This window comes from Melitaea cinxia, chromosome 6, assembly GCF_905220565.1.
Source record: "Melitaea cinxia chromosome 6, ilMelCinx1.1, whole genome shotgun sequence".
In the NCBI taxonomy this organism is placed as follows: domain Eukaryota; kingdom Metazoa; phylum Arthropoda; class Insecta; order Lepidoptera; family Nymphalidae; genus Melitaea; species Melitaea cinxia.
Genome location: NC_059399.1, coordinates 1035391 through 1057837, shown reverse-complemented (window position 1 = coordinate 1057837; position 22447 = coordinate 1035391). Strand labels below are relative to the sequence as shown.

At 35.0% G+C, this 22447-nt stretch overlaps 1 pseudogene; it reads left to right on the top strand.

Moving 5' to 3' along the window:
* Window positions 1-220: 220 nt before the first annotated feature.
* LOC123654468 lies at window positions 221-1489 on the top strand (annotated as a pseudogene).
* The last annotated feature ends 20958 nt before the right edge of the window (window positions 1490-22447 follow it).

The window sequence follows — 22447 nt, the reverse complement described above, 5'->3', positions numbered from 1 at the left end:
GCCGAAAACTTCTTTTTTTTCTCCACGAACATAAATATCAATGAAAATTTCATATCCCTTACTTGAATGTTCTTCCAAACAAACTTTTCGATCCCCTTCAAATTCAATTTAATCAGAAAAAAGAACTTTTAGATTTATGATATTGGTATGTAATTATAAACCAAGAGGCTATATTTTTAAATTAAGTTTTGTTATAAATAGACATATATTAGGAGAGGAGATCAAACATCTACATGTCAGTGACAAAGAAACTATGGTTAGTTTTGATGTGCAATCACTTTTTACATGCTTACCGGTTGAAGAAGGTTGTATAAGTATTGTATCAAGAAAGCTGAGGGAAAATGATATGCCGATAGAATATGCTGACCTTCTCAAGCATTGCCTTACATCTGGCTACATATTGTGGAATAATCAGTTCTACAAGCAAGTAGATGGCGTATCGATGGGCTCACCAGTATCCCCCGTTTTTGCCGACATATTTATGGAGGACTTCGAGGAGACTGCTCTGCGTACCTCGCCTATAACGTCTAGGTTCTACAAACGGTATGTTGATGATACTTTCACAATATTACCATCTGATAAAGTATCCATATTCTTACACCATCTTAATTCCATAAATTCTAAAATTCAATTCACAATGGAGTTAGAGGCAAATAAATCTTTAGTTTTCTTAGATGCATTAGTCATCCGTAATCCCAACAATACCTTAAGCCATACAGAGTATAGAAAGCATACCCATACGGATAGGTACTTAAACGGTGAATCTCACCACCATCCAACACAGTTAGCTACCGTGGGTAAATCTTCGTTTCGAGAGCACAAGGGATCTGCGATGAACGACACCTGGAGACCGAACTTCAACATGTCAAGCTAATACTGCGAGACAACAAGCTTTGGGTACCGCGTCTTCGTCACAGTGAACGTATGAAACCAGCCACCGTCGAACGAGTACCTGCTGTGCTACCTTTTATGAAAGGGGTCACTCGCAAGACTGGCTTGATTGGATTGATTTTTCAAGCCGCCAAAAACGATAAGTCAATTTTTACCACCTGTCAAGTGTCATATACCCTTACAAGATGCAGGAGTATAGAAGCTTGATTAGTTGATTGTGACTGTGGTCTCTCTTATACAGGACAAACAAAACGATCAATTAAAACTCGCGTTAAAGAACATATAGCTGACTTAAAACATCGTCGCTATACTAGGTCCGCAATCTGTGGACACAGTCTAGACAAAGCTAGCCATTATATTAGATTCGGTAAACCACAGATCCTCGCAAAAGAACACCGATTCCAATCAAGGATGATCCGTGAGGCTATTGATATAAAAAAAACATCCAAATTTCAATAGAGAAGATGGCTGGCTTTTACCACCTGCTTGGGATCCCACTATTAATATAATTAAATCAAAAACCAAGCATAATATACCACAGGTTAAAGACTCAATTAGCACATTCTGCGTAGATGTCCTATACTATGTCCTGTACTAGTCACGTGGTGATATTTAAAGTTAATCGAAGTTTGACAAGTAATTTTGAATTATCTCCAATATTGAGTATTTACTTGACTATTTTTTCGCCGATCTACGTTGTATTATAACCCCATAAATTTTACTGGGAGTGCCATTTTTGATGATTCTTCTTTTGGTCAAAAGATGGTGCTTTTTGTGTGATCTCATTTAAATTTGATTGTGATCTGATGAGACTTTTATGAGTTATCTCTGATAATGAGTATGTACGTGAAAATAGGAAATATATTCGCCAAGAAAAAAACCGGCTTCAGTTACATTGACAAGTAATACAACGCAAGGAAACGAAAAAATAGTCAAGTAAATACTATGAGTAACGATCGGTATCAGATGTATATGGTTACAACCAGTACCGACAGCATAACGTGCTCTCCAAGGCTATATGGGGAGGCCCACAAGAACAAACATCTAAACCAAAAAAAAAATGGACAAATAGAAATACTCGAAATCGAACCATACAGCCGGTGTTTAGGCACGTAAATAGCACACGCACAACAACATCAGAGCAATTTTTAATCATTTATTACTGCAGGTAAATTTCCACTTCCTCGTTAAAGTTCGTAGATCGATGTATAAATGTACATTTCCCACACATGAAGAATAGATTTTTCTCCAGGAGTGTATCGTTTGCAGATGTCTTCACTGCCGATCACTAAGAAGTAGGAAAAACTGACTCATGTAAAAAACTTTTTTCTTATGAATTTTGTAATATTATAGCTTCATTGTAGATACTAAGGGATCTCTTTCCACTCTGTGTCCTGTATGATTTAATTAGAAATATCGAATCATGCGGGTGAAGCTTCGATCAAATGTGAGTAAATACGGTATTCATTAAGTAAAAAAAGATGTCTACAGTATTGTATATTCAAATAACGTTAACGTAAGGAAAGATTGATTTAATAAGAGACATTATTTCATTCTTGAATAAAAAGCATCAAACATTGGATTTCCTGACGTCATTACTGGAATAATTTCGATGAAATGTTTCATTGACGCGCTTACAGGATTTTATTTTAGAATGGATAAATTCACTTCCGAGAAAATTTAATTTACTATCACTGTAAAATTAGTCAAAGTGACTTCATGTTTTAAATTATTTAAGATAAAATGTTATGAGTTGTTACGGGTTGTCTTGTACTAACGTTAAAATATTTACGTTTCCTTTAAACATCAACTTACAATTATCAAAATTTTACATCATTAACTTATTCTGATAGGTACCAACTTATTTTGTAATATTCCTTAAATGTACTTATGACTAACTTAAAATTATAATATGGCGTGCCAGAAGTTTTGACCAGCGTAGAACAAGCCTGATTGCGTGAAACTCTGAAGGAACCTGCGTCTTATTATGCTCAGGAAATGTAGTACTAGAAGGGGATGGTGGTAGTCGCAAGTCAATATATTCTCCTCATTTTAAAAGGGCATTTCCGTAACCTTCGACAAAACTGGTTAAAAAGTAAATAAAACTCTCAACGCTCAAATCCGGGTCGACTCCAAGTATTTTTAAGTACTCTCAAAGCAAGTATTCGCTCCATTTGAAATAAAGTAAATATTTGTCTTTATGTAATTGTGTCAAATGTTTGATGCTTTTTATTAGTTTTACATTTAAAAAAAATATATTTTTTGTCGGGTTTTGGTTTCTGTAACTTATATTATTAAGCAACTTGTTTCATTTATAACCGACTTCAAAGGTTCTCAATTCAACTGTATTTATATATGTGACAGGTTTGCTCTTTATAATAATAATAATAATATACTTTATTGCACATTTAAATAAAGAACAAAATTTACATTACAAGCAATTATAGTAACAAATTGTTCAACCAGGCGAACTTATTGCTAAAAAGCAATCTCTTCCAGACAACCTGATAATGAATGGGATTTTGCTTTTCAGATAGGCAGGTGTTATATAAATATAAATAAGTAAAAAGAAAGAAAAAACAGAATATATAATAATTATATACTCGTATAATCGAAATCTGTGCTGTGTGGCTACGGCACTAAAGAATTTAGCCACCCCCTCTCTTCCCGTGGGTGTCGTAAGAGGCGACTAAGGGATAACAAGGTTCCACAACCACCTTGGAACTTAAGAAGCCGACCGGTGGCGGGATAACCATCCAACTGCTGGCTTTGAAATACACAGGCCGAAGACGGGCAGCAGCGTCTTCGGTGCGACAAAGCCAGTACTGCGGTCACCAACACGCCTGCCCAGCGTGGTGACTACGGGCAAAACACATGAGTTCACGTTATTTTTGGCGTAAACTTGTGGAGGCCTATGTCCAGCAGTGGACTGTATAGGCTGTAATGAGAGATAATGAGATAATCGAAATCTCATTATGGTTCCATTTAAATTTGACCATATATATTTAAATATTTACTCAAATACCGTAGTATTTTTCGATAAAATTGAAGCCGTATTTGAAGTTATAATTCTTTTGGCGCGTCAGGGGGAAAAAAAATAAGAGTTACGATGCGCGCGCACAACACCGTCACAAAAAACCGACACCCTGAAGTTAGCTAGTCCACGAAGAAGAACCTTAGAAATGTGAAGTTATCTAGCCAATGAAGTATAACTTCTTACGTGCGTACATAAGTACACAAAAACTTTTTTTTTGTTTGCGAGTTCAGTAATAGCTATTCTGTTAATGTTTCATTATACGAGTAATAAAACTTTGTCAACTTTACTGACCTACATCTTAATTACAATTAACAGTGAGTGTTTCTAGTCCCAAAAATTTCATTGAGGTTGTAATCTCGACCTTATCAATTAATCTTCTTCGTGTCTTCTCAATGCTACGCGAAATCGGTGAAATGGACGGTGCTATTGGGCATTATTGAAAGTCATTAACCCTTATTCGATTGAGCTGTTGGCGAAATGGGGGTTACTCTGTAAAATATATTCAGATATTAATTAATTTATATGTAAATTGATAATTGACATTTAAAGACATTAAAATTGTAATTAAATTTATCGAAACAATATCGTGGAGGTTATGAATAAAATAAATCTTTAATACTGTTATTTTTTTTTTAATATTTTTTTTTATTCTTAAAAAAATTGAGGTTTTGTCACTCCGTAACCACGTCACTTTCATCGTTATTAACTAAATCAACAAAGTCTCTTTAAATACATTAGGACTAATTTATAAACATTTCTAGCCTCATCAGAAGTTGGAGAAGCCAAGATACTGTTGAATTTATTAGCACATTATTTAAATTATATTCTGGGCACTGCATAAAAAACAAACTTTTTTTAGTTTCGATTCGCACACATTCCATCAAAACATGATATGTATCCTCTACTTGGTCACATTCTGTGCACAAAGGCGAATCTAATTTCTTCATTAGGAAGCCAATTCTATTTAATGGAATGTGTTCGGATCAAAGCCTATGTGCTGTGATGACCTCTTGTCTACTCAAATCTGTATCGACAAACCGGGACAGCGGTAAAGCTGGTTGAATAGTTTTGTACCATATTCTAATACTGTTAGTTATTTTATTTTAAAAATAATACAAAATATTACTCCAGTCTTCGTTTGTCTTAATACGTCATAATTGAATTTTTTTCCTTAATAAAGCTTCCATAGACTTTATACTTAGCTAATCACCATCTAATCACTAACTTCACTTTTATCAGTTAGTTCTGGTAGTCGAAAATCCTAACTTCTATTATTAAGCTAATAGGAGATGATATAAACTTTGCGTTCAACCGAATTTGATTTCATAACTTCTCAAATGCATAACATTGACGTTATATTATACTCTAGAGAGATATATTTTGGACTAGCTGTGCCCGCGACTTCATCTGCGTGGAATTAAAAAAAATATATTGTTCAGTTTGCAGTTACAAAAAAAATCTAAAATAAAAGTAGCCTAAGTTACTACTTACAACATCAGCAATCTGCTAGAGAAAGTCCCGTCAAAATTGGTCCAGCCATTTCAGAGATCAGCCAGAACCAACATTAATAACATTTTACACTAAGGGTACATTATGAGATGGTTACAAGCTCATATATGTATACTATACTCGTATGTTTAAAGAAAGTTCAATTATTCGTACATTGAACATTATTATTAATATTAATATTATTACTTTTCTTTGCTACATCTAATTTTATGGAAACAGCGAGAATGCTATATAAATCACATAATAAAATTATAATATGAAAAGTAATCTATATATTAATACGTGAATCAAAAACTTTGTACCCCATTTTACGAAAATTGCGGGATAAGTAATCTATATCTATTAACACGAGAATCAAAAACTTTGTACCCCTTTTTGCGCCGGCGGAGGAGTATAAAATTTTGCATTTTATATAGAGAAGGAGTGCAGGATGCTAATTTTTTATCGTGCATAAAAATGCATTAAATCAATTTAAAAGAAACTACTACTACTAATACTACTGTACTGTGTGGCTACGGTACTAAAGAATTTAGCCACCCCCTCTCTTCCCGTGGGTGTCGTAAGAGGCGACTAAGGGACATCACAGTTTCACTACCACCTTGGAACTTAAAAAGCCGACCGGTGCGGTGGCGGGATAACCCTCAAACTGCTGGCTTTGAAATACACAGGCCGAAAACGGGCAACAGCGTCTTCGGTGCGACAAAGCCAGTACTGCGGTCACCAACCCGCCTGCCCAGCGTGGTGACTATGGGCAAAACACATGAGTTCACGTTATGTTTGGCGTAAACTTGTGGAGGCCTGTGTCCAGCAGTGGACTGTATAGGCTGTAATGATGAAAAGAAACTACACATCCTAACATCTATTTTACACACACCCATACACACTACTAAGTTGTTTATTGTTAAAGTCTGTGGTTACTAGGCCATCACTAGTTCCTTTAAAACTTGAATGCTCATTATATTTTATTTAAATTTAATATGAACGCTAAGAGATAATTTATTATGGTCTAAGTACTTCTCCAATAAGATCGAACACTGCCTTATGGAGCTATAAAAATATTTACTCAGAAATTATACGAAAATCTCTTACGGGGATGTGTGCCGTAACATATTTACAATCCACATGAAATATTTAATATAGCAGCGCTACGTCGAGGGTGAAAACCGGAAGCATATTCCCATCCCCTTACTCTGCCCCCCTACTCCCTTTTTATCTTAATCTAATGACGCGTTTGTATTACCGCTGCTGTGGAAAATGAAACGTACAATGATATAATGCCTCTTTGTTTCCTATTTTTTAAATATTTGAAAACAATTTCAAACGTGTACAGTGTACATGGAATTGTTTCACACCCTTCACGTCATGGTCCCCTGTTTATAGACTTTGTACAGAAAACAAATAATAAATAAATAATCAGCTCGACTCGGCGACTAAGGGATAACACAGTCGCACTACCACCTTGGAACTTAAACGGCCGAACGATGGCAGGATAACCATCCAACGGCTGGCTTTGAATCGGCTGTTGCGCTGGCGGTCATGGATTCGGTCCCACCTCACGACAGACATGTCTATTGGCCATATAGATGTTTTTCGTGGTTTGGGCGTTTGTGTGTGTGTGTGTGTGTGTGTGTGTGTGTGTGTTTGTGTGCGTATGTGTACTCAGTATGTTTCCAAACCCCGACACAGAAGAAAATCTTACTGAAGGTTGTTGAGTGTAAACCGTTTGTTTAGCGACCTCGATATTATTTTTAGATTATCAAAAAAGTAAGCCATAATATATGTAAATAGGCAGGTGACGCATTTCCTCACTAAAGAGGGACACAGTATGAACTGTACACAAGGTCGGAACTGAGATGATGCAATGAATCACGTGTATCATAACAAACAGGTTTTTGATAAAAACTTACAAAAGGTGTACAATGTATACAAAATACATATATTTATGCTTGTACTTGTGGTCTCGGAGAGCACGTTAAGCCGTCGGTCCCGGTTGTTATCATGCACACCAGATAGCGATCATTACTCATAGCAGGGAATATATCCGCACACTCGCATTGGTTCAATTAGGTTGATTAAGCTCTGATCCTTGTTCTACATGTGGAAAGAAGCCTATGCTGAGAAGTAGGATTTTTATATAAATAAATATTTTATAACATACACACACACGGTCGTCTGTTCCTATGGTAAGCAACTATATGCTTGTGTTACAGGTAACAGCCGACTGTTATAACTATTTTTTTTTTGATAAATATACATAGAAATAATACATGTATAAAAATATAAACACAAATATTACACCCAGACTCGGGCGGAAATCGAACCCGCAACCCGCGGCACAGAAAGCAGGGCCATTACAAACTGCGCCAACGGGCTAGTCAATTGGGATATTAAAGGCTGAAGCGTTTGTACATATGGATATATATATCTCGAAGTAGTAAATATAGACTATAGTCATACACCACGTGGGCGAATAGTGAGATAATCGAGCGAACAAACTTCGTCATAAATGTAACGATCTTCATTTTAATAATTTTCACGGTCCATCACGTCGGTGCCGTCTGTTATCACAGTCTGCCGATAGCGATCGTTATTCGCTAGGTCACATACATACACACACATACATAAACATACACAGAAGGGTATCCACCGACCCGCAGTGGAGCAGCGTGGTGGATTAAACTCAAATCCCTCTCCTACGTGGAGAGAGACATGCCAAGCAGTGGGATGCTGCAGGCTGTATCGTGCTTATGATCGAATGTAATGTAAAATAAAAAATAAAACCGTGTGGTATCGTGGGACACCAGATAGAAATGAGGTCCCTTATAATAAAATATTAATTTCAAGTTCTATTCAAGGTATAAAGAAAATAATTATTCGAGTATACATTTTTAATTATGATTTTTTTATCGATAAAAAAAATATCGAATGATATAATAATGGCAAACTGCAATAATAATAACAGTCATCACTAGACTATACATTAGATATTGCATAGCCATCGTACATGACTATACATAAGAATCTTACGCTTTTATTTAACGTTACGAACATTTTTTGCCGGCTAGGGTACCCCTCCGCAATGCCCCATAAGGAACTTCGTTCCAAAAATTAAACAATTTAAAGAAGTATAAGGAAGTAAAATTTAAATAGTCATTTATATTCAATTAAGAACACACACGCATACTCAGTGGGAAATGAAAATATCGTGATGATAGATGCATGCATGCAAGAAATTCTAAAACATATTGCACATGTGCATATTAATCTCGACAAGTAAAAACAATAAAATTAACTATTATAAATATTCTAGACTAGATTAAAAGTTAAAGGGATTAGAATTTTTTAGTAAATTGAATTGAAATTGATTTTTAATTGATCACAATTTGACTAGCTTCAAAGAAGAGCAATGATACAATCTTAATTGATACTGGTATCTACACAGACGGCAGACATAAAAACGTAATTATACTATTAATAGGTTTAATATGCTTTTATATGATATAACCGTGGCATACATTTTACTGTTGTTATAAAATTCCCGACTTCACTCAGATCGAATGATGTGGTTATACATACATACGCTTATTGTATGAGTCTGCGCTTACATATGTAGACCGGTGTTAGGTATTCCCACTCTGAGTGCGAGTATATTCGACTAGCCCGTTGGCGCAGTTTGTAGTGACCCTGCTTTCTGCTCCGGGGGTTGTGGGTTCGATTCCCACCCCAAGTCCGGGTGTAATATATATATTTCTTTATGTATTTATATATGTATCATTTATAAGTGTGTTTATCGAAAAAAAATACGTAACTATACCAGTCGGCTGTTATCTATAACACAAGCATTATTTACTTTAGGAACAGACGACCGTGTGTGTATTGTGTAGATATTTATTTATTTATATATTATTAATTAATATTTAGCTATATTAGTCAGCTGTTACCTATAACACAAGCATTAAGTTGCTAACCTTAGAAACAGATGATCGTGTTTTATACAACTAGGTCAACCCTTGGAGCAGACAGCAGAGTCACAACAAACTGCGCCAACGGGCAAGGCCACAAAAATGTCACTGTTATGTTATGCAAAACAAAAATAGCAAACAAAAGCATTAAGCATCAGATTCCTAGAAAACAAATTAGTGGGCCAAGATTATGTGTATTGTATTTAATTCCTCACGCTATCCACTTCATTTATCCGTACAATTCAAGTGTTTCATTAAGATCTAAGAGGGTTATTTTGTACGTAGTTTAATAAGCAGTTGATCTTTAAGCGAAATTGTCGTTCGGTAAAACGTTTAACTGAAACATACCATCGCGTATATAATGAAATATCTTAAAATAGTTAACTTTTAACGTTACGGTATTAGAGAGTTGTTTTCTCGATTCTCGAATAAATTTGAAATAGCTTAATTGGCTAGAGCGGGAATATATCCGCCAACCCGCATTAGAGCCGCGTGGTGGATTCAGCTGTGGTCCTTCTTCTACATGGGGAAAGAGACCTATGCCGAGTAGTGGAATATTACGGACTAAAGCGTAGCGTTATGTATATACATAATTAAACATTACTTACAATATGCTTGCATTATTTTGCTATATATATCTTACAGTTCTCGTAACGATGTTAGTAAATTACTTGCAAGGTATCATTATAATATTTAATAACAATCGTTTAGTTTATCCCAGCGAGTAATTACTATAAAATTTGTTTGCTAATCCGGATTTAGCAGCTCGTAATCGTGTAGCTCATTAACCTATTTTCAGTTATCTACTATGGATACCCTTACCTGCTACCGAACTAACGTACATATGAGTTTAGTTCATTATTTCAACAAAGGTTGAAGCCTGAAAATAATTCACTCTACCCAATAGGTAGAGATAACTATTTTTCAATATCATATCAAAAATCGACCATTCCAGCGGGATCGAACCTACATCTCCGACTCACGACAGAGCCGAATTTAAAATCATCATATCAAAAATTTCGACCTACATCATTCCATAGCTTAATTGGCTAGAGCACCGACACGGTAGGTCAGAAAAGCAGGTTCGATCCCCGCTGGAACGGTCGATTTTTGATATGATATATATAAATGTTTAGAGTTCGCTAATGTGTGTGTAGCACAAAAATAAGTGAGTACAAGCTAGAGATAGGTTGTCAAATACTCGCCACGTCTTTATCGTAGACGCTTATCGAAAAGAAAGTTCAGTTTCTAAGCGTAAGGTGTAAGTGATAAGTAAATTTGATCTAAGCCAAAGTAACAAAATTTAGCTTTTTATACAAGTATTGCTTAACCTTGCCGTAACTTATTCATTTAAATTTTTTTTATGTAGCGTCTGGAGATATCCTATAAGATGAGATAATGGAGATAAACCAAGTCTCTGTATACGAGAAGGGTTTTACCCTAATTCAAGATGCTGCTATACGTAGGCGCGCGGATAATTTTCGTAAAATAATTAATGATCATTATCAGTTATCTATGATTACAATCAGGACCGATGGCTTTACGTATACCTTGTCGCATAAATGAAAGATCGACGGAGATATGTACTAAGAAGTCAATGCTTGAGTAAAAGTAAATTAGATAGAAGGCGAATAGCGAAACAAATTAACTCATGACGTTAAGACCGCTTTAATTCTGTTGGTTTATTTAAATTCATCAGGGGTAAATACATTATATATATATATATATATATATATATATATATATGACGCCGCGTTGGCGCAACGGTTACAGCCATGGATTGTACCTGTTGCGTTGGCGGTTGTGGGTTCGATCCCCGCACATGACAAACATTTGTATTGGCCATACAGGTGTTTGCCGTGGTCTGGGTGTTTGTGCAGTCCTTGTGGGTCTCTCCACCGTGCCTCGGAGAGCACTTCAAGCCGTCGGTCCCAGTTGTTATCATGTACACCTGATAGCGATCGTTACTCGTAGTTGGGAATATATCCGCCAACCCGCAATGGAGCAACGTGGTGGATTAAGCTCTGATCCTTCTCCTACATGGGGAAAGAGGTCTATACCCAGTACAGATATTACAGGCTGAGCAGACCACGGCAAACACCTGTATGGCCAATACAAATGTTTGTCATGTGCGGGGATCGAACCCGCAACCGCTGTGACCGTTGCGCCAACACGGTGTCTATCGTCGTATATGTAGATATATATTTTATTGTAATTTGGAACTCGAGTACTCTCGAATCTCCGTTGAAATGAATAAAATGAACAGTAATTAAGCAAGCATAATTCTATTACAACGCAAGATATGTGCCTCTATACGTTAATGTAATTCCGCAGCTGATTCGCTCCTTCCGAGTTCACTGAAATTGCCTTTAAAACTTATCTTTTTTTAAAAATACTATTTATTTGGAACGTTGAATCTGCTGAGAAAAAATGGTAGCACATTTAACAGTCACTTTTGAAAAAAAACAATGAAACCTGAAAACAAATTTGCCTTATCCAATAATTTGAACATAAAATTCATCAAAAGTACTTTGATTTTGATTTAGGAATAAACGAAACCTGATATTCTATTAAGGGTTTTCAACATTTAGTTTTCATAAAGGACATGAAAGCATTTTCAATAAGATCACTCCTACGCTTCGAACTTGGAAGGCCACATCGTTAAAAAGCAATCTGATATAACGTGACTCAGAATTAATACAGTGAATAATAGACTTATAATCTATTTTAGTATTACTTTTATTAGTCTTTATGAAAGAAAGAAAATTGTCGGTCATTAGTCAGTAATAAAACAACATAATTAGGTCCATTAATAAAAGCAGATAACGCGGTGACGCAGCGACCGCAGCGCTATCTGTTGCACTGGCGAACGCGGTCGCGGATTCGATCTCCGCTCACTACATACAAACGTATTTGCTATATGGAAATTTCTCTTGGTCTGGTGTTTACGGACCCCCGACGCGAAGTGTTAATAAATGAATATTACATACCAGGCTTGTGAAGCAATAAAATAGAAAGCAATTTGGTAGTTAAACCATTGAGGTTAACAAATTCGTTGCTTAATCAAGCCTGAAACCACAACATTGATCGAATTCAATAGGAAATCTCTCACAGTGCACCGTATTATAATGATACAAGTAATTTTTCTATAGAAATTATTAACTACATGTACCAATTTTGATGATTATTTTCTGTTCGTATTCGTTCTGTTCTAAGCTTGTGCTTTGTCACCGTGTATATTTGATTGGGATCTAACCAGCAGTTAAGTTATATCCTCAAAACAGCCTGACTAGGGTAGTAGCTAGACCGTAGAAGGTCAAAGCTAAATAATACTACTTTCAAGCAGTGTTGTGTTCCTGTTGGCGAGTAAGGGGACCAGAGCTCCTGGGGGGAATCGGGAATGGGGTCGGCAACACGTTTGCGATGCTTCTGATGTTGCATACGTCTATAAGCTACAGTAATCGCTTACGATCAGGTGAGCCGTGCGCTTGTTTGCCGGTCTACTTATATAGAAAATGGTCGGGTTTTTTACATTTTAGAACAAACATAATTACTTTAGTAGCTTAATATCATCTTGCTTGTGATATGAGAGTGTATATGAGATATATTTCTGTTGGCGTAGCGGTCACAGACATGATATACGTCGCCACCACCAGATCACGCGTCCAATTCCTTATAATATTTATGCAGTAGAACGAACATGTTATAAAGATTACTATTAAGATATAATTACTTTTTCTTTTATTTAAGAGAGCTAGAATTTTAACAAGAGTAAGATCCATCTGATTGTAAGCAATACGGACAGAGCAGTTTACGGACACCTGGAATAATAAAGGCTTTGCCAATTCTCCTCACGTTGTCAATACAGGACATTAATAGAAAGAATTTTTGTCCACCTCGCTGTACAAAGTCAAGATCAAAAAGTTGTCTGGAAGAGATCGCTCCTCTAGCGATAAGACCTTTGTACACTGTTTTTTTATTTGTAATACTAGCTGACCTGGCGAACTTCGTATCACCTTATTTTTTTCTGAAATATAATAATAACATAATATATCAAAATAAAATATAGCCTATCTTTTAAGTAGGATCAAACTGCACACGGTGTGCAAATTTGACTAAAATCGGTTAAGTAGTTTAGGAGTCCATTGAGGACAAACATTGGGACACGAGATTTATATATATTAAGATGTTATTGTGTTGATTGTTGTTGTGTACAATAAAGAGTATTATTATTATTATTATTGTCCCCCTTGAGAGCAATATTACTATATATATGTAGTGTTTATATAAATGTATAATTATGTGTATATATACACACATTTTTTTTTTTTTTTTTTAATAAAAATATGTGTATATATATGTATATATATTATATGTGTATATATATGTATTATATGTGTATATATATGTATTATATGTGTATATGTATTGCATGTGTTATATGTAGTATATTTACTAATTTTTATATCATATAGCTTGTAAACTCCATGCCAATTCTTTATCAACTATTTGTACACTTCCCTACCGCTTCTCATTTTAATATGCCCTGTCCTATACCCTAAGGTTGTCTGGAAGAAATCGCTCTTAGCGATAAGACCGCCTTTGTACATCTTTCTTCGTCTGTATCCCTTTTTGTAACATTTCTTTGTAGTGTACAATAAAGAGTATTTATTATTATTATTATTATTATTATTATTATTATTATTATTATTATTATTATTATTATTATTATTATTATTCCACTGAATGTCACTCCGCCCGCCCAATACATAATAGATACATATATTACAATAACTACTTATATAGATAATATAGTAAATTTACTTATACTTACATATATAAATATAAGCGGGTGGAGGAATACGCCCCGGCAGGGAGATCAAACGGCCGGGGGTTAGGGCTGTAGGCTGAGAAACCGGCGGACAATCCTAGCCGAGTCAAGTAACACCGCCTTCTGCATCCTGGCTGCGAGTGAACCGTCCCGGATCCCCAGTTATTATTATTATTATTATTATTATTATTATTATTATTACTCAGCTGTGACACAAAAATTATCACCGATTCGTTCCACCAAAGGTATGAGGTAACACATATAAAAAAAATAAGATACATTCAAATAGAGAATATCCTTTTTTCAAAGTCAGTTAAAATTAAATGTCAATAAAAATTCAATACTTTTACTTACTACGATTTGATACAAACACACAAAATACATTTATACATTTATAGTAATTTAGTATGGCATCTATTAAAAAAAATATTTGTAAATTTGTAAATTGAAACGCCAGGAAAATCTGTCGGATTTGTAATTCACTTTTAGTACTCTTTCTCAAGGAAGGCTAAATTTTAATTTAAGAACATTAATTACCGAGTTCAAAAAGTAGGCCAGAACTTTATTAGTAAAATGAGCTTCTGTCATCGTTAACTTTAAGAATCGACTTGCAGATTTGGAAAGTTGTAGAAGCTATTTTAGTTAGAGGTAAGGTTAATTTTTATCCGTCATAAAATAAATTTGTTTAAAATAAAGAATATAATTTATGTTTGTTTATTAAGCGTAGAAATTTGTACATCTACAAAAACTCATTTAACAATTTTTTTTATTCATTGAAAAAGTATTCTTTGCTTATTAAGACGCCGCGCTGGCGCAACGGTTACAACACTGGTTTGTGGCTGTTGCACTGGCGGTTGTGGGTTCGATCCCCGCACATGAAAAACATTTGTATTGGCCATGCAGATGTTTGCCGTGGTCTGGGTGTTTGTGCAGTCCTCGTGGGTTCCCCTTCGTGCCTCGGAGAGCACATTAAGCCGTCTATCCCGGTTGTTATCATGCATACATGATAGCGATCGTTACTCATAGTAAGGAATATATCCGCCATATATATTTTTTTTAATAATAATTCACATATTCACACCTTTGAAACCTCGGAAAATAGCTAGTATCAAATTATTTTCTTTTTGTAATTTCATTTTTTTATACAACTAGGTCGGCAAAAAAAGCGTAAGGCTCACTTGATGGTAAGCGATTACCGTAGCGTTGACGCCTGCGACACCAGAAGCACCGCAAGCGCGTTGCCGACCCTACCCCCAATCCCCCCAGCAGCTCTGCATGAAAGCAGTAATATTTATCTGTGATCATCTGTAAGTTCGAGGCACTTCCCCAGTTAGGCTGCTCCAGTTTTGATTCATCAGGAATCAACATTAATAGTACGAAATTTTAAGCGAAGTTCACGTCTAAACTAAGTCGAACTAGATTAATGTTTAAGATTTGTACACCGACGCCTCTATCAACTTAGAGGTATAAGCAAGCGTATCACGTGGTTTGACCTGCGTTTGTTTGAGGAAAAAAAAACATACTAAATTATTGTATAGGCTAATAGCCTTCTTCGGTAAATGGATTATCAAAAACATAATAATTGTGTTTGCTGGCAAACGAAAAAAAACCGACTTCAATTACATCGGGAAGTAAAACTTTTTTTGAAGTCAGTTAAAAAATAATTTATAAATCCCAAACAGTAGTTCTTGAGATTAGAGCATTTAATCAAACATACTCTTTAATTATATAATATTAGTAAAGGTTATGCTAACAATTCCTTTGCTTAGGTCTATTATCTATACTAATATTATAAAGGGGTAAAGTTTATAACTTGGTTTGTATGTAGGGGGTAATCTTCGCAAATACTGATCCGATCATGAAAATTCTTTCACTAATAAAAAGCTACACTATTCAGGAGTGACATAGGCTATATTTTATTGTAATTGAACAATAAATTCAGTAAATAAGAAAAAGATTAAAATATAATATCAAAATGGTAAATAAACTAGGGCCATCTATCGCTATTAGAAAACAATTTATTAATTTAAAATAATAAATGCACGGGAGCAACATATTATTTATTTAAGTGCTATAAAATTTGTTCTTTAAAGTATGTTATTTGGTTAATATAATAATAACGCCCAACGAAGTGGGCACGGGTCGGCTAGTCGATTATAAAATGGCATGGTCTTGAAATAATTAAAAATGCTTTTTTTATAGAAGAGGGGTCAAACGGGCAGTTGGCTCACCTGGTGGTAAGTGAAAGTAAAATCCACAGACACCCGCTACAACAGAGGATTAGCGGGCGCGTTGCCGGCCTTTCAAATAGGAGTATGACCTTTTTTTAGATAGATAGATACTCTTTATTGTACACAACAACAATCAACACAATAACATATTACAAATAAAAAAAAAACAGTGTACAAAGGCGGTCTTATCGCTAGAGTAGCGATCTCTTCCAGACAACCTTTTTTTGAAGGTCACTAAGTAAAAAAAAAGTAATAATTTAGCAAAACAGTTGTAAGATAGCCATACAAACATTTTAAATATTCGTAGACATTTAATTGTTTTCGTTGTTGTAAACAAGATTACTTGTTATTAGCTTTTTCACTCATCGACAAGCTTATGAAAATTACGTCGAAGGTTATTTAATTAAGATTAATTATGGTTATATTGTCAAGTTAAATATTGGGTTTTCTTAGAATATAGGCACAACAAAAAAAAAACATGTACCTAGTAAATTATATGTCTAATACATCATTACAGCCTATACAGTCCACTGCTGGACATAGGCCTCCACAAGTTACGCAAAAAATAACGTGAACTCATGTGTTTTGCCCATAGTCACCACGCTGGGCAGGCGGGTTGGTGACCGGATATGTCTAATACGGGTATCATAAACTACATAGGTTCCAATACGACCTTTTCCTAAATGTAAAAAGAGGCTTACGCCCAGTAGTGGGATGTTACAAGCTGAATCGAAACTTCATAAATAGTATTATTTTTCTATTTCTCTCGTTTCGTAAATAATATTATGATTTGTTGATGCGAGTTAGAAATGGGATGTGGGTATCAGATAACAATCATAACAACGGATTTCCCAGTTGTACTAAGGAATAGCGTATTACATATTTATTTATAGCACGTCTTAGAAACTCTGCTCCTATCCGAAATTATTTACCTGATTCGGATTTTTATTTCGGATATATCTGAAATAAAAATCATTATATAGATAAGTTACGTTATGGATTCAGAGAATCATAACATTCCTATTACTACCTTGAAATGAAAAAAAAATTGCATGTTTTTAGAATAAAAAAGGACATGGGTTCATAAGCCCGTGGATGTATATCACTTAAAAAAAAACATTCCTATTAAATATGACTATTAGCATGGCCACGAAACTTCCATTAATTCTGACTATTCCTGACTTTGATCGGCTTAGTCACGTTTGTTATTGATGTATTGTCTCTCCAATGATGAGTGTCTATTCCAATCGTAAATTTTATAAAAAATTTCATTTTTTAAACTTTGTTCCAATGACATAAAAAATCAATTCATATAATCTGTTAACAAAATATATGAAATACTAGCTGACCCCGCAAATGTTGTTTTGCCATATATGTTATAAACCCCCTTAAGAGGAAAGGGTACCGGGTCTTTCTCCATACAAACGTAGTCGACTGTTTTCTCCCTGGATAATGACACTAGATCAAATATTTTTGTGACATAGAACTCTTTGCTGCCATGACCATGCCCCTATGTTTTGATTTTTTTCATATTCTTATTATCATAGGAATTAGGAGACTTCAAAAACTCGAAATATTGCATAATTTTTTGTACATTTTCAGACACTCATTAAAAAAAATATATGCATATTTTCAAAAAAATGAAAACATAGGGGCATAGCCGAAGTCTTCTTTTATTGTCTAAAAAAAATTTTTAAAAAAATTGCCATGTTTTGAGGAGAAAACAGTCGACTACGAAACACTGTTTTGGTCAAAAATTATATACCTAAAACGGTCTGAGCTGCAGTTGTCCCTTTCTTGCTTTTTGGGGGATAGGTCTGGGGGAGGGAAGGGTCAAAGCAATACGTATATACGCCAGCGAAGTGATGCCTCATAGTCGACAATTATATCGATACACTAGTGATGTAATTTTTAGTCGATATTTTCTAAAATTCGTATTAACAAAATTAAATAATTTCTCTTTTCATAACTACAACAAAACCGTATTTGTATATGCGGTTTTTATTGTAACACTGTGCAAACCTGGGCTAACGAAGGGTTTCGCTAACAAATAACAATGATAATTATGGTAAATAACTGTGTTGTTTGTTTTTGGTATCAAATTAAAGGGCTCAATACAAGGATTTCAAAAAAGTATATTATGATTATTATTACCGTAATACTAATAAAAAATACAATAAGAAAGTTTAAAAAATTAGGACTGCTCTTTCCCATGCCTATGCCAAGCAAGCTGCGAGCCGCGCTTCTTCCTCGCCTCCTAGGCAAAAGACAACTTCGGGGTTTACTCTTTCCAATATATTTTTTTTATCAATTTCGGAATACTCTGTAAAAAGCTATGCATGGTCAAACATAAATAAATATAGGTACGTGGCGACTTTAGAACCTCCTCTGTTTTTTTTCATCGGTAAAAAATTGCTTAGTTGTTTTCTTGACATTACTGAGGAGCAGATTATTAAATTTGGTCGAATCTATGTACCTATGCGATTCGTATTTGGACTTCGCAAATAGAATCATATTTCTGAATTGCGTAAAAAACTCAAGTGGCACCACTGGCGTAGCATTCCTTGGAACCCCGGGAACCTTGGGGCCCTGTATCAAAATTAGTGGGGGGGGCAGGCAAATGATGGGTAAAGATTTCTCACAAAAAATGCTTGCATTGAATTAAAATAAATATTTATTTACTATAAGTTATAACTTCCTCCTAGAATAGACAATAGTGAGTGTAGTCTGCTGTAGCTGTTCCTGTTCCATCGAAATCCTTAGGTAATTTTTTTATCAGTTTTAGTTTTGAAAAACATCAAGTTATTACCTCCGGAAAACTGGATCCAAGGCTATTGAATTTTATCAGTAATAATTCCATGAGTTCTTTAATGGAATGAATGTTTTGAATTTCGGATTTTAAGCTAATTTAAAGAGCTTGTAGTTCCAAGCTGGAGAGTTATTAGCCTTGACCTGCAGCAATAGATGCGGGGGATCGTTCGCTTCAGCCTGTGAGGCCAATACTATTAGTGAATTCCTATGAATCTTCCGCATCTATATGGGGGATTCACAGGCGCATAACCTGAAGAAGAGATTCAACGCTGCCTCCAGGTCTTACAGGTAGTAAATCGCTAGGGCAAAGTTCAAACACAGCAGAATTGGCGAAAGACTATTGGACTTTCCAAATGGAACCCATGCCTTTTGTTTCTTACAAAAGCTGTCGAAGGTAACTTTAGTCTACACTTCCATCATTGCGCGAACCTGAAGGCTCTCTGGCATATTATGCGAAAAAGTAAGCGAAATTCTTTGCACTCTTTTTGCGTCGAATTCAACTCTTGACGATGAGGGAAAAGCACCACCGAGCATTCCACGGTGAGAACACGCGATGCGTAATGTGCACTATGAGCAGTGTCGTTTGTCGTGTTCTGCATTATTTCGATGTCAAGAAGTCTAGTGGTGCTAATTGTATCCACCAGTGGTTTGCAACCAATGTGCGAGCTTCGTGCGCAATGTTTCCGCGTACATTCAAAGTGTGGAATGACCTTGCTAAAATTTGGGGGTTTTAAAGCGTCTAGTGTCTACATCTTTTCTCTAAAGGCCATGGGCGACGGTAGCCGTTATAAATCAGATGGCTTCGTCTGCTTGTGTGCCCCATTCTTATATAAAAAAGATTAATTCATTGTTCATAATTATTAACTGAATCCCGAAAAAAACAATACAGAATGTTATCAACAATTGGGCGCACGCTTGACTCGGATAAAAGGGGACTGCTTTTCAAACTTCAGTCATTTCTGAAGTTAAAACTCTATAGGTATGTATGACAGTTTTTTTATTCTTTTTTCCAGGAAGCACAAGATTAAGTGACATTGTGGATAGCATTTTACAAATTTTTGCTTACACACCTTAGGGGCCCTGTAAATAGGGGGCCCCGTATCATTGATATGGCTGATACGGCAGTAGTTACGCCCTGAGTGGCACCCAATTCCCTACTTCGGGAATACGTATATTCTCAACTTACTTTACTCTATTCTTTTTAATCCTGTTGTACCTGCTTATCTAAAACGACGATTTAAGTTTCTTAGTGATTCCAATGAACGCAGTTTTCGTTCTGAGGAAAGCTTACTTCTTGAATTTCCCTCTCACTCCTCTTTCGTTTATACTAAATCTTTCACTGTTCAAGCTTGTCGACTTAGGAATTCTATAGACGTGTAAAATCGGTTTCTATTTTTAAGCCACTTCCAAAAAAGGAGGAAGCTCTCAATTTAACTGTATTTTTTATGTATGTTACTTCAGAACTTTTGACTGAGTGGACCGATTTCTACAAATATTTTTTTAATCGAAAGGTGGTGTGTATCATTTGGTCTCACTTGAGTTTATTTGAGATCTAACAACAACTTTTCGAGTAATATAAATAATACGTTTTTACTTGACTATTTTCGTCGACCTACGTTGTATTATACCGCATAACTTTTTACTAGGTGTACCGATTTTGATGATTTTTAATTTAATCGAAAGCTGATGTTTATCGTGTAGTCATATTTAAATTTCATCGAGATCTGATAACAAATTTTTGAGTAATCTTTAATAACGCGTATTTACTTGACTATATTTTCGTCTACCTTTGTTGTATTACATGTCGATGTAATTGAAGTCGGCTTTTTTTCCTTTGCGTACAAGTCGAACTCGGTCCACCCAGTCAAAAGTTCTGAAGTAACATATATACAAAAAAAAAGAAAAATACAGTCGAATTAAGAACCTCCTCCTTTTTTGGAAGTCGGTTAAAATCAATCTGATACGTATTATTATTTTCTGTTGGTGTTCAATAAAGTGTATTGTTATGTTATGTCATGTTAATCAACCACTCTTTAAAAAAATTCAATCGATTACGTAATTTGCCTAACTAAAAAAACATAAATAAAATAATAATTGAAAAAGTCGCCTTCATGATTTTTGTAAGTGTACAGTACATAATGTTTGAAATTGGTGTAATTTATTTAGCTATCTTTGTGTAATTATTGAATTTTTATCTTGTTCCAGCTTTTTCAATTGACTTTCTAATAGTTGTTCTTCACGCAGGCGGCTTTTCTTGTTTTTTTTTATTTATAATATTATTTTTAACCATTGTTATATCGCCGCAATTATATGTTAATTAATATATATAACCTATACCCATGTATTAATAACTGCGACAAACATGAGACATTACAAATTATATAGGTACTAAGGCAAACATTTTATACTGTGTATGTACTATATTACATATATATACTATACTTACACTTATACTATGTACTACATGTATACACTATAATTATGTATGTATTTCATTACCCATTCTTACACACACCTCAACCATGTAATTACATACCTAATTTATAAATAAAGTACCTAAGTATTTCGATAATTACCCACAAAAATATAGACATGTATCAAGTCACAAAGAGTATCCAATTCAAAATAATAAAACATAAATAATAAGTAGTTTACGAAAATCAATAATAGTAAGCCGAGTCACAGCAATACGATGCAGAACAAATTCAATAAAACAAGCCAAATTCAGAAAAATAGCACTATGCGCTATATGTACTCGTAGTCAATCACAAACGAAAGATGCGAATACTAAAATATCATCAACAATTAATAGCTGAATAGCCGGCGCACGCACACTAACAACACGACAGTCACACATAGAAAAAACGGGGCGGAGATAGCGCGGGGCGCGGTAGCGGCATGCAGCGCGACAGAAACATTTTATTCAAATACCTATTTTTGAAAAGTCTCTTCGGTACCCTTTCCTCTTAATCTCCCCCCCTACTTGTAACTTAGGGGTATGAAAAATATATGTTGGCCGGTTTTCAGACCTACCCAATATGTGAACAAAATTTCATAAAAATCACTCCAGCCGTTTCGGAGGAGTATTGTAACTAACATCGTGACATGAGAATTTTATAATATATAAGATTAAAATTTTGAAAATATTAACATAAAGTACAAGTCTCTTAGACTT